Source organism: Leucoraja erinacea, unplaced genomic scaffold (assembly GCF_028641065.1).
Source record: "Leucoraja erinacea ecotype New England unplaced genomic scaffold, Leri_hhj_1 Leri_274S, whole genome shotgun sequence".
Taxonomy (NCBI): domain Eukaryota; kingdom Metazoa; phylum Chordata; class Chondrichthyes; order Rajiformes; family Rajidae; genus Leucoraja; species Leucoraja erinaceus.
Genome location: NW_026576175.1, coordinates 94,351 through 106,415, shown reverse-complemented (window position 1 = coordinate 106,415; position 12,065 = coordinate 94,351). Strand labels below are relative to the sequence as shown.

Below are 12,065 nucleotides of genomic sequence, written 5' to 3'. Positions count from 1 at the left end.
TAGATATAAAAATCATTTTATATTGTGAATTATTTGTGAATAATCTTTGGACACTTAGGCTATTTAAAAATGTTAATCTTTCCTTAAGAAATGTGCTTTTGATTATCTAAGATCACAGCTTTTTTGTAATGCCCATTGAAAATCAATAGGGAACAAGATGCTAATTTCCGAGTATGAAAATGGTCATAACTTTTTTAATACTTGAGATATGAAAGTGAATTTGGTGTCAAATTAAACTTATTGTTATGCTTTATCTGATGGGATAAATTGCAGACTTGATTTTTTAAATCTCAAAATTTTGTAACATTGCTACAATCAGTACCCCGATCCTGCCTTCTCCCCATATCCCTCGACTCTGCTATCTTTAAGAGCCCTATCTAACTCTCTTGACAGCATCCGGAGAATCGACCTCCACTGCCTTCTGAGGCAGAGAATTCCACAGATTCACAACCCTCGAGGCTCTGTTCTAAATGGCCTTCACCCTTGGTAACTCAAATGTTTCATGTTTTATGTGTCATTCTTAATTGTTGCTGTATATCGTGTTGTTACTTGCGAGCGGAGCACCATGGCAAATTCCTTGTATGTGTACATACTTGGCCAATTAACGTATTCATTTCACTGTACCTTAATTGGTAAAATAACAATTAAATTGAATCTTGAAGTTGCCCCCACCCCCTTATTGTTAAAGGAGCTGACGGGCCAGAAGTTTACACACTCTATCACTACTCCAGCATTTTATTTGTTGTGTCTACCTTCAGTCTGAAGAAGGGTCTCGATCCGAAACGTCGCCCAATTGCTTCTGTGCAGAGATGCTGCTGCTGCCCGTTTTCTGTCTTTTATTCCATCTGTCTGAGTTATTCCGGCATTTTGTGTCCACCTTCAAATTACAAACAAACAAACGCATCGATGATTGGCGCTCACGTCACGGCGCAGGACGGATGGGGCGGGCGTACGTCGCGGCACAGGGCGGGCGGGGCGTGTGAGTGCACGTCACGACGCTGGGCGGGTAGACGTCACGGAGCAGGGCGGGCGTGCCTGGTGGACGTCACGGCGCAGTGTTCCCGCCCTGCGTCCTGACGTCTGCCCGCCCGCCCCATCCGCCTAGTGCCGTGATGTCCAAAGATCCTATAGCTTTGCTATAAGATCTTTGGTGATGTCCAGGTGATGTCTGCCCGCCCTGCGCCGTGACGTTTCTCCGCCCGCCCTGCGCCATGACGTCACTGACAATCGGAGATGCGTTTGTTTGTAATTTGAAGGTGGACACAAAATGCCGGAATAACTCAGCGGGACAGCAGACAGACAGGTAGACGGGCAGCAGGAGGAGCATCTCTGCACAGAAGCAACTGGGCGACATTTGGGGTCGAGACCCTTCTTCAGACTGAAGGTAGACACAACAAATGAAATGCTGGAGTAACTTTGAGTGTGGAAACGTCAGGCCCTTCAGCCGTTTTAACAATTGTCACTTCATCAATTAAGGTACAGTGGAATGAATGAATGAATACGTTTATTGGCCAAGAATGTACACATACAAGGAATTTGCCTTGGTGCTCCGCTCGCAAGTAACAACACGACAGAGCAACAATTAAGAATGACACATGAACCATGAAACATTTAAGTTACCAAGGGTGAAGGCCATTTAGAACAGAGCCCAGAGGGTTGTGAATCTGTGGAATTCTCTGCCTCAGAAGGCAGTGGAGGCCGATTCTCCGGATGCTGTCAAGAGAGTTAGATAGGGCTCTTAAAGATAGCAGAGTCAAGAGATAATAATAATAATAATAATTTTATTTATGGGCACCTTTCAAGAGTCTCAAGGACACCTTACAAAAATTTAGCAGGTAGATGAAAAACATGTAAGGGGAATTAAATAAATAGTAGAGACATGACTAGTACACAAAGTAAAGACATAATTCAATTCAAAACACAATATGAGGCAATTAATGCACAGATGAAAAGGGAGGGGGACGTGGGGCTAAGGATAGGCAGAGGTGAAGAGATGGGTCTTGAGGCTGGACTGGAATATGGTGCGGGACACGGAATTGCGGATCAGTTGGGGGAGGGAGTTCCAGAGCCTGGGAGCTGCCCTGGAGAAGGCTCGGTCCCCAAAACTGCGGAGGTTGGACTGGTGGATGGAGAGGAGACCGGCTGATGTGGATCTGAGGGACCGTGAGGATTGGTAGGGGGAGAGGAGGTCAGTGAGATATGGGGGGCCAGATGGTGCAGGGCTTTGTAGGTGAGGATCAGGATTTTGTAGGTGATCCGTGGGAGATGGGAAGCCAGTGAAGTTGTTTGAGGACTGGAGTGATGTGATGCCAGGATTTGGTGTGGGTGATGAGTCGGGCGGCTGCGTTCTGGACCAGTTGGAGTCGGTTGATGTACGTGGAGCTGATGCCAAGGAGAAGTAAGTTGCAATAGTCCAGTCGGGAGGAGATGAAGGCATGGATGAGTCTTTCAGCAGCGGGAGGTGTGAGAGAGGGTCTGAGTTTGGCGATGTTGCGGAGATGAAAGAAGGAGGTTTTAATGACATGGCGGATGTGAGGCTTAAGGGAGAGGATGGAATCAAAGATCACGCCAAGGTTGCGGGCCTGGGGAGATGGGGAGACAGTGGCGCCGTCGATGGTGAGAGGGGTTATTGATTTTGCTGAGTGTGGCTTTGGAGCCTATGAGGAGGAATTCTGTCTTATCGCTGTTGAGTTTGAGGAAGTTATGTTGCATCCAGGTTTTTATAGCTGACAAACAGGAGTTGATATGGGAGAGGGGAGGGTTGTGGGGGGATTTGGTGCCGAGAAGGGATATGGGGAGAAGGCAGGAACGGGGTACTGATTGTGGATGATCAGCCGTGATCACAGTGAAAGGCGGTGCTGACTCGAAGGACCGAATGGCCTGCTCCTGCACCTATTATCTATGTGGGGTCACACGTAAGGTTATCGGGTCAATGGGCGTGATGCACGGAGCAGCTCAATCCATGTGGAGTACATGGCAGCTTCTGGTATACTGTTAATATCCAAAATGCGTACTTTCCTACCCGTTAAAAACCCGCCAAAATGGTCATTTTTTGTGCTGTAAATAATTGTGGAAATCGGGGTAAGAGTGAGAGACATTTCTCCTACTTCAGAATTCCAAAAGTGAGGAGAAATGATGGTAGAGAAAAGCGAGGGCTGAAGGGACAACAACAGCTAAAGTGGTTCGTGGACATTAGGCGTACAGATATCAAGATTGAAAATATTGGGAATTATCGTGTTTGCTCACTGCATTTCTTCAACAGTAAGGCATTATATGTGTTTTTCCTTGATTCCTTTGGTATCTAAAAAGTTTCAGAAGTGATAAATCTGTCTGTAAAATTTTAAAATCGTCCATGGTTCTGAAGTTGATTTTTACATGCAAAATAAAAGGCTTCTGAAGCTAAATTCATCATTAAAAAATCTCCAGACGTACGAGTGGTGTGTGGAAAAGGAAGTTTTCTATCATTGTGCTATTGAGATGTATATTTAGGCAAGTAACAAAATGTCCTGACAGCTTAAACACCCACTCACTTTCAAAGATATTGTCAATTTGCTGAGGTTGATTATCAGATTCAGATTCAGATTCAAACTTTATTGTCATTGTGCAGTGTACAGTACAGAGACAACAAAATGCAGGTAGCATCTCCCCAGAAGAGCGAACATAGAATAATGAGCAATAAATATATATATATACGTACATACAGTAGTAGTAATAGTGTTGGTGCAATTTTTCTGTCGGAAGGAGTGTCCGGCGGGGAGGGGGGTGACTGGCAATTACCAAGGTGCAGAGTTAAGTAATGTAACAGCCGCAAGGAAGAAGCTGTTCCTGGACCTGCTGGTCCGGCAACGGAGAGACCTGTAGCGCCTCCCGGATGGGAGGAGGGTAAACAGACTGGCTGGGTTGAGAGCAGTCCTTGACGATGTTGCACGCCCTTCGCAGACATTGCTTGCTTTGGTCAGACTCAATAGAGGGCAGTGAGGAACCGGTGATGCATTGGGCAATTTTCACCACCCTCTGCAGTGCTTTCCGGTCGGAGACAGAGCAGTTGCCATACCATACTGTGATACAGTTGGTAAGGATGCTCTCGATGGTGCAGCGGTAGAAGTTCACCCGAATCTGAGGAGACAGATGGACCTTCTTTAGTCTCCTCAGGAAGAAAAGACGCTGGTGAGCCTTCTTGACCAGAGTTGAGGTATTGTGGGTCCAGGAGAGGTAATCGGAGATGTTGACCCCCAGAAACCTGAAGCTGGAGACATGTTCCACCTCCGTCCCGTTAATATGGATGGGGGTGTGCGTGCTGCCCCTGGACCTTCTGAAGTCTACAATGAGCTCCTTGGTCTTCTTGGAGTTAAGGGCCAGGTTGTTGTCAGAGCACCATGCTGCTAGTAGCTGGACCTCCTCCCTATAGGCCGACTCATCGTTGTTGTTGATGAGGCCAATCACCGTTGTACCATCTGCATATTTGATGATGGTGTTAGTGCCAAACGGGTGTGCAGTCGTAGGTGAAGAGGGAGTAGAGGAGGGGGCTCAGCACACAGCCCTGTGGAACGCCAGTGTTCAGGGTGAGGGTTGAAGAGGTGTGCTTGTCTAACCTAACAGACTGGGGTCTGTTGGTTAGAAAGTCCAGTATCCAGCTGCAGAGGGAGGGGTCGATGCCCAGGTCACCTAGTTTGGTGATCAGTTTTGAGGGGATAATGGTGTTAAATGCTGAGCTATAATCGATGAACAGCATTCTTATGTAGATGTCTCTGTTGTCGAGGTGGGAGAGGGCGGAGTAAATTGCCGTTGAGATGGCATCCTCCGTACTACTGTTCTTGCAGTAGGCGAACTGATAGGGGTCCAGTGTGGGAGGTAGGCAGCCTTTGAGGTGTGCCAGGACCAGCCTCTCGAAGCACTTGGCGATGATGGGAGTAAGTGCAACTGGGCGGAAGTCGTTGAGGCTTGCCGCAATGGAGTGTTTTGGCACCGGCACGATGGAGGTGGTTTTAAGGCGCGTGGGGATAACTGCTTGGGCAAGTGACAGGTTGAAGCTGTCAGTCCAGACATCTGTCAGCTGCGCAGCACAGGCCCTGAGAATGCGCTCGGGGATGCCGTCAGGACCAGCAGCCTTACGTGCATTAATCCTGCTCGGTGCCATGTACACGTCATAGGGGGTGAGTGTGAGAGGCTGGTGATCAGCAGGGAGCCCAGCCTTGATGGCCATCTCTAGATTGTCCCTGTCAGAGCAGCCATAAAAGTGGTTAAGCTCCTCAAGGAAGGAGGCGTCGCTGGATGTGGGGGTGGTGTTGGTGGGTCTATAGTCCGTGATGGCCTGGATGCCTTGCCACATGCGTCAGGGGTCGGAGTTGTTATTGAAGTGCTCCTCAATCCTTGTAGCAGTGCTTGGCCTTCTTGATGCCGCTCTTCAGGTTAGCCCTGGATGAACTGTAGGCTCGAGCGTCGCCTGACCTGAAAGCGGTGTCCCGTGCTTTCAGCAGTAGCCTAACCTCGCTGTTCATCCATGGCTTCAGATTCGGGAATATGGTAATCCATTTGAGGGAGGTGACACTGTTGATGGTGGAGTTGATAAAGTCCAAAACAGAGGATGTATAGTCAGTGTCCGTGTGGGAGTCAAGGGTGGCCTGAGCTGCAAACGCCTTCCTGTCAGTGTTTCCAAAAGTGTGGAGTCCGCCTCCTCTGACCAGACTTTAACTGTCCTCACTGTGGGTTTAACAAGTCTGATGAGTGGGGAGTACTTTGGGAGCAGGAATAATGAGAGGTAATCAGACTGTCCAAGTGGGGGAGGGGGATGGCTTTGTAAGCTTCAGCCATGTTTGTGTAAACTTTGTCCAGTATCTTGTCTTTAGTGGCGAAGGAGACATGTTGTTGGAATTTGGGGAGTACAGTCTTCAGGTTGGAGTGATTGAAGTCACCCGCAACAATGAAGGCTGCCTCGGGGTTGTGAGTGTTGTTTGCTAATGGCAGTATGCAGTTCTTTCATTGCAAGCTTAGCATTAGCATCAGGAGGAATACAGGCTGCAGTCACAACAGTGGAGGTAAACTCTCTGGTCTGCATCTAACCAAGAGGAACTCTAGGTTAGCTGAGCAGTGACTCTCGATGATGGTGGTGTCCGTGCACCATGCTTTATTATGCCCAATTAACAGCTAACAATTATGCCATTCCTTGGCTTGCATCTGAGCCAAATGGAATTCAAAACCCATGTATGGTTTGCCATTTTTTTAATGATAAATTTTGCTTCAGAAGCGTTTTTGTTTGTATGTAAAAACCCATTTGAGAACAAACGGGCGATGTTAAAACTTTACAGCCAGATTTATCACTTCTGAAACTTTTTAGATACCAAAGGAATCAAGAAAAAGCACCAATAGTGCCTTACTGTTGATGAAATGCAGTGAGCAAACGCGACAATTTCCAATATTTCCAATCTTGATATCTGCACGGCCAATGTTCGCCAACCACTTTAGTTGTTGTTGTCCCCTCCGCTGCCATTTCTCTCTACCATAATTTCTCCTCACTTTTGGAATTCTGAAGTAGGATAAATGTCTCTCACGCTTACCCCGATTTCTATAATTATTTACAGGGCAAAAATTGACCAGTTCAGCAGTTTTTAACAGGCCCGCTATGCTGGAAACGTTACCTGCAGTTCATCACATGTACTCCAGTTGGCGTCACGTGGCAACAGTACGGGTCAAGACCCGACTGCTGTGCAACCTCCCAATTCTCGTGAACACGGCACAACACTAACCTCAGCAGTTTCTATCTGCCACAAACTATGTTTCATTGCTCTACCGACTTCGGTATTTTGAGGAGCCGAATGGCCTACTCCTACATCTATTGTCTATAAAATGCTGGAGAAACTCAGCGGGTGAGGCAGCATCTATGGAGAGAAGGAATGGGTGACGTTTCCGGTCCAGACTCTTCTTCAGACTTTCAGGTCTCGACCCGAAACATCACCCATTCCTACTCTCTATAGATGATGCCTCACCTGCTGAGTTTCTCCAGTGTTTTGTGTCTGTCTTTGATTTTATCAAGCATCTGCAGTTCTTTCTCACACTTCTTCAGACTGATGTCAGGGGAGGGTTATGGGTAGGGATAGTTTGGATTGAGGCTTGGAAGGCTGAGCTCGCCTCCCCTGCCCCGACCCGTTTGTACTACACCGGGCTTTCTGCAAGACAATCTTGCACTGTTCTGCACTAGATATTGCATTTATTGCGTTGGTCATCACCGTATGTACACTGTTTGCTCTGGTGGCTGAGTGTGAACGGGCGATTTCATCGCCTCCCTGTTGATGTGCCGAACACCAAGCTAATGAAGCATCTTTTGGACACAGTTCTCCTGAAGCATCAAACTTCTACCCTGTTGAGCCCCGTCAGTCCCATAGCACAGAAATACACAGGCATGCCTATCGAAGCTAGTCCCACATGCCCACAACTGGCCCCTAACCTTATCTGTCTTTTCCACATGCCTTTTAGAAAGGAGACTTGGAGGAATTTATTCAGCCAGAGGATGGTGAATCTGTGGAATTCTTTGGCAGTGGAGGCCAAATCACCAGGTATTGTTTAGACACGTAGACACAGGCTCTTCAGGCAGGCAGAGCCTCGGAGTTGGAGACTCCATCATGAGAGGTATAGACGGAGGTTTCTACAACAACAGACAGGATTCGAGGATGGTGTGTTGCCTCCCTGGTGCCAGGATCCCGGTCGTCACGGACCGATTGCAGAGCATTCTCAAGGGTGAAGGTGAGCAGCCGTAAGTGGTAGTGCATGTCAGGACAAATGACGTCGGGAAGAAGAGGAAAGACAATCTGCAGTGTGACTTCAGAACAGGGCTGTAGAGTCGTACTCAAAACATACAACACCGATTACTTGATTTCTTGTGTATCCGACTCTGACTGACTCTGGCCCCTAGGTGTAATTATTCTAAATCTGCTATGATGACATTACACAAGATGGTATTTCATAAGAACCACATGAATCATCAGGCTGCCTTTTAAACCCATGTCTTTAAGGTTTTGAGTCCAATGGTTGTAACTCTGCTATTGTGGGGTTTTTTATTGTTTATTCTTGAAAAAAAACATAATCCATTATGCTAAAAAATTACAGAAAGGGCCATGACAAAATTCAAAGTTAAGTTTGCTACAAAAGTACATACGTAAAATTTGTTAATAACGTCCTTCGGAACAGAATTGCTTCGTTGATCCTCTTTCATTGAAGCCGTTAAATCTGATTTAATTATTTTTCAGTGCGGAGAACAGTCTCTCCACACTGACCTGAGTGGGTGGAATGGCTGTTATTATCATAGCTGCATATTTTACTATTTCAGATTGTAGGGATAATGGGGAATTATAGACCAGTTAGCCTGACATCGGCAGTGGGGAAGATGCTGGAGTCAATTATTAAAGTAGTAATAAAGGCAAATTTGGATAGCAGTAAAAGGATTGGTCCAAGTCAGCATGGATTTCTGAAGGGGAAATTCTGCTTGACTAATCTTCTGGATTTTTTTTGAGGATGTGACAAGTAAAATGGATGAAGGAGAGCCAGTGGATGTAGTGTATCTGGACTTTCAGAAAGCCTTTGATAAGGTCCCACATGAAATTAGTGGGCAAAATTAGAGTACATGGTATTGGAGGTAGGGTATTGACATGGGTAGAGAATTGGTTGGCAGACGGGAAACAAAGAGTAGGAATAAACGGGTCCCTGTCAGTATGGCAGGCAGTGGCGAGTGGAGCTGCTGCAAGGCTCGGTGCTGGGGCTGCAACTATTTACAATATAAATGATTTAAATAATGGAATTAAATATAACACTAGCAAATTTGCAGATGACACAAAGCTAGGTGGCAGTGTGAACTGCAAAGAGGATGCTAGGAGGTTGCAGGGTAACTTGGGCAGGTTCAGTGAATGTGCAGATGCATGGGAGATGCAGTATAATGTAGATAAATGTGAAGTTATCCACTTTGGCGGCAAGAACATGGAGGCAGATTATTATCTCACTGGTGTTGGATTAGGAAAAAGGGAAGTGCAACCTGGGTGTCCTTGTACACCAGTCACTGAAAGTAAGCATGTAGGTGTAGCAGACAGTGAAGAAAGAAAATGGCATGTTGGCCTTCATAACGAGAGGATTTGAGTATAGAGGTCCTTCTGCAGTTGTACAGGGCCCTGATGAGACCACATCTGGAGTATTGTGCGCAGTTTTGGTCTCCTAATTTGAGGAAGGACAGCCTTGCTATTGAGGCAGTGCAGCGTAGGTTCACAAGGTTAAATCCCAGGATGGCGGGACTGTCATATGAGGAAAGAATGGAAAGACTGGGCTTGTATTCGCAGGAATTTAGGATGAGAGGTTATCTTATAGAAACGCATAAAATTATAAAAGGTCTGGATGAGCTAGGTGCAGGAAAAATGTTGCCATTGTTGGGGGAGTTCAGAACCAGGGGCCACAGTCTTAATATAAAGGGGAGGACATTTAAAACTGAGATGAGAAAAAAACGTTTTCACCCAGAAAGTTGTGAATTTGTGGAATTCTCGGCCACAGAAGGCAGCAGAGACCAATTCACTGGATGAATTTAAAAGAGAGTTAGATAGGGCTCTTGGGGCTAGCGGAATCATGGGATATGGGAAGAAGGCAGGCACGGGTTACTGATTGTGGATGATCAGCCATGATCACAATGAATGACAGTGGAGGCTCGAAGAGTCAAATGGCCTCCTCATGTACCTATTTTCTATGTTTCTCTGCCCCATCTCCATTATTCACTCTATTCCCCTGAATATTTTATGCACTTGTAGTGCTTTTATGCAATTGTATTGGTGTTATTTATTTATTGGATTTTTGTTTATTTAATGGTATCTATGTACGTTGGGTTAATAGACCTGTAAATCTGCACTGTAAAAATGTAATTGTTCCACTGTCGGTACATATGACAACCAAGCAAAGATAGCTGAATGGATAGAAAATTGGCTTCAATGAAGGAAACAGGGGTGAGGGTGGAAGGTTGCTTCTCGGACTGGAGGTCTGTTACTAGTGGTCTGCTTCAGGGTTGGGTGCTGGGCCTGTTACTGTTTGTCATCTACATCAATGATTTGGATGAGAACATACAGGGCAAGATTAGCAAGTTTGCTGATGATACAAAAGTGGGTAGTTTTGCAGATAGTGAAGATGATTGTGAAAAATTGTAGCAGGATCTGGATCGATTGGCCAGGTGGGTTGAGGAATGGTTGATGGAATGTAGTGCAGAGAAATGTGAGGTGCTGCATTTTGGGAAGTCTAACATGGGCAGGACCTACACCAGGGATTGGCAACCTATGGCCCAGCAGGCGTATTTTTATTCCATTCCCAGCAAGCCTGTTTGCTGATACAACAAAATCGGGACTGATGTAATCCCACAAACAGGGCAACAGGTGGACCTAGAACAGTGAGCGCGGCACCAGTTCCATTGGTTGCGGCGCAAAGCGACTCGCTCTCGCTCTCGCTCTCGCTCTCGCTCTCTCTCTCTCTCTTACATAATTAGAGGCAATGTTAATAGGTAACCGATAACGGAGGATCCCAGCTACTTTGGTAACTGGGTACCTGGAAACCTGGATATTTAATATGTAGCCGTGAAACAAGGTCTGTATTCTTTTGCATTATGATATGCAGATGCCTCTAATAAAAATTTATTTAGAAAATGTTTTAAAAAAATTGTGGTGGTTGTTGTTAAATCATTGTTTTTGCAATGTTGATTCTACTGTAGTCGATGCTTATGTTAATGTGTTAAATGGTTGTGTTGAGTTAATCGTTTTTGCACAATAAACGCAAACTGGATCTCAAGATTATTTTTTCTTTAATAACTTTATTTTTGTGGTTTTCAAGTTGTAAACACAAATTTACACAGTACACCAACAGACAGTACAAAACCTAATAGTCCCCATCCCCAAGGCTCAAAAAATAGACAGATAAAAAAAAAAGGTAAAAATCATAATAATTAAAAAAAAGTTTAAAAAAAAAAGTAGTCTTTGTGCTCAAATGTTACATGTTAACAACAGCAAAATGCAAATATAAATGATTATGAATGTGTAGACAATATTTTCAGTTAAAGGAAAAATCTTTAATAAAATCTATAAAAGGGTTCCAGGTCAGAGGGAAGTTTCTGCGGGCCTTGCACCGTTTATACCTGATCTTTTCCAAGGGTAAAAAGGAGAACACCTCCTTTAACCACTGCAAAAAAGATGGAGATTTTTTTAACTTCTAGTTGAAAAGAATAAGCCTGCGAGCAAGCAATGATGCAAATGCTAAAGCATTTTGCTTGGAAATTAGCAAGCTTACAGTTTGGGGGTGGTATTCCAAAGATAGCTATGTGCAAGTCCAGATTTATAGCCTGTCTGCAGATATGGGAGAATGCCTCAAATATGTTTCCCCGTGTATACGAATTAAGCTCTCTCGCCACACCTCATCAAAAAGCTCTACTCCCAGGTCCCTCTTCCATGCCGCATTACCTTTATCCCAGGTTAGAGAAACATAGAAAATAGGTGCAGGAGGAGGCCTTTCGGCCCTTCATTGTGATCATGGCTGATCGTCACCTATCAGTAACCCGTGCCTGCCTTCTCCCCATATCCCTTGACTCCACTAGCCCCAAGAGATCTATCTAACTCTCTCTGAAATCCATCCAGTGATTTGGCCTCCACTGCCCTCTGTGGCAGGCAATTCCATAAATTCACAACTCTCTGGGTGAAAAAGCTTTTTATCATGTCAGTCTTAAATTCCCTCCCCTTTATTCTAAGACTGTGACCCCTGGTTCTGGACTCACCCAACATTGGGAACATTTTTCCTGCATCTAGCTTGTCCAGTCCTTTTATAAGTTTATATATTTCTATATGATCCCCCTCATCCTTCTAAACTCCAGAGAATACAAGCCTAGTCTTTTCAATCTTACCTCATATGACAGTCCCGCCATCCCAGGGATCCATCTCGTGAACCTACACTGCACTGCCTCAATCACAAGGATGTCCTTCCTCAAATTAGGAGACCAAAACTGTACACAATACTCTAGATGTGGTCTCACCAGAGCCCTATATAACTGCAGACAAACCTCTTTACTC

At 45.3% G+C, this 12,065-nt stretch overlaps 1 protein-coding gene across 1 annotated transcript in view; it reads left to right on the top strand.

Moving 5' to 3' along the window:
* Positions 1-1,199: 1,199 nt before the first annotated feature.
* Positions 1,200-12,065, top strand: part of LOC129693389 (zinc finger protein 665-like) — a 63,042-nt gene continuing 52,176 nt past the window's right edge. The window contains exon 1 of the mRNA XM_055630221.1: positions 1,200-1,476. The gene's annotated coding sequence lies outside the window, so the exon portion shown is untranslated. The remainder of the gene's footprint in view (positions 1,477-12,065) is intronic.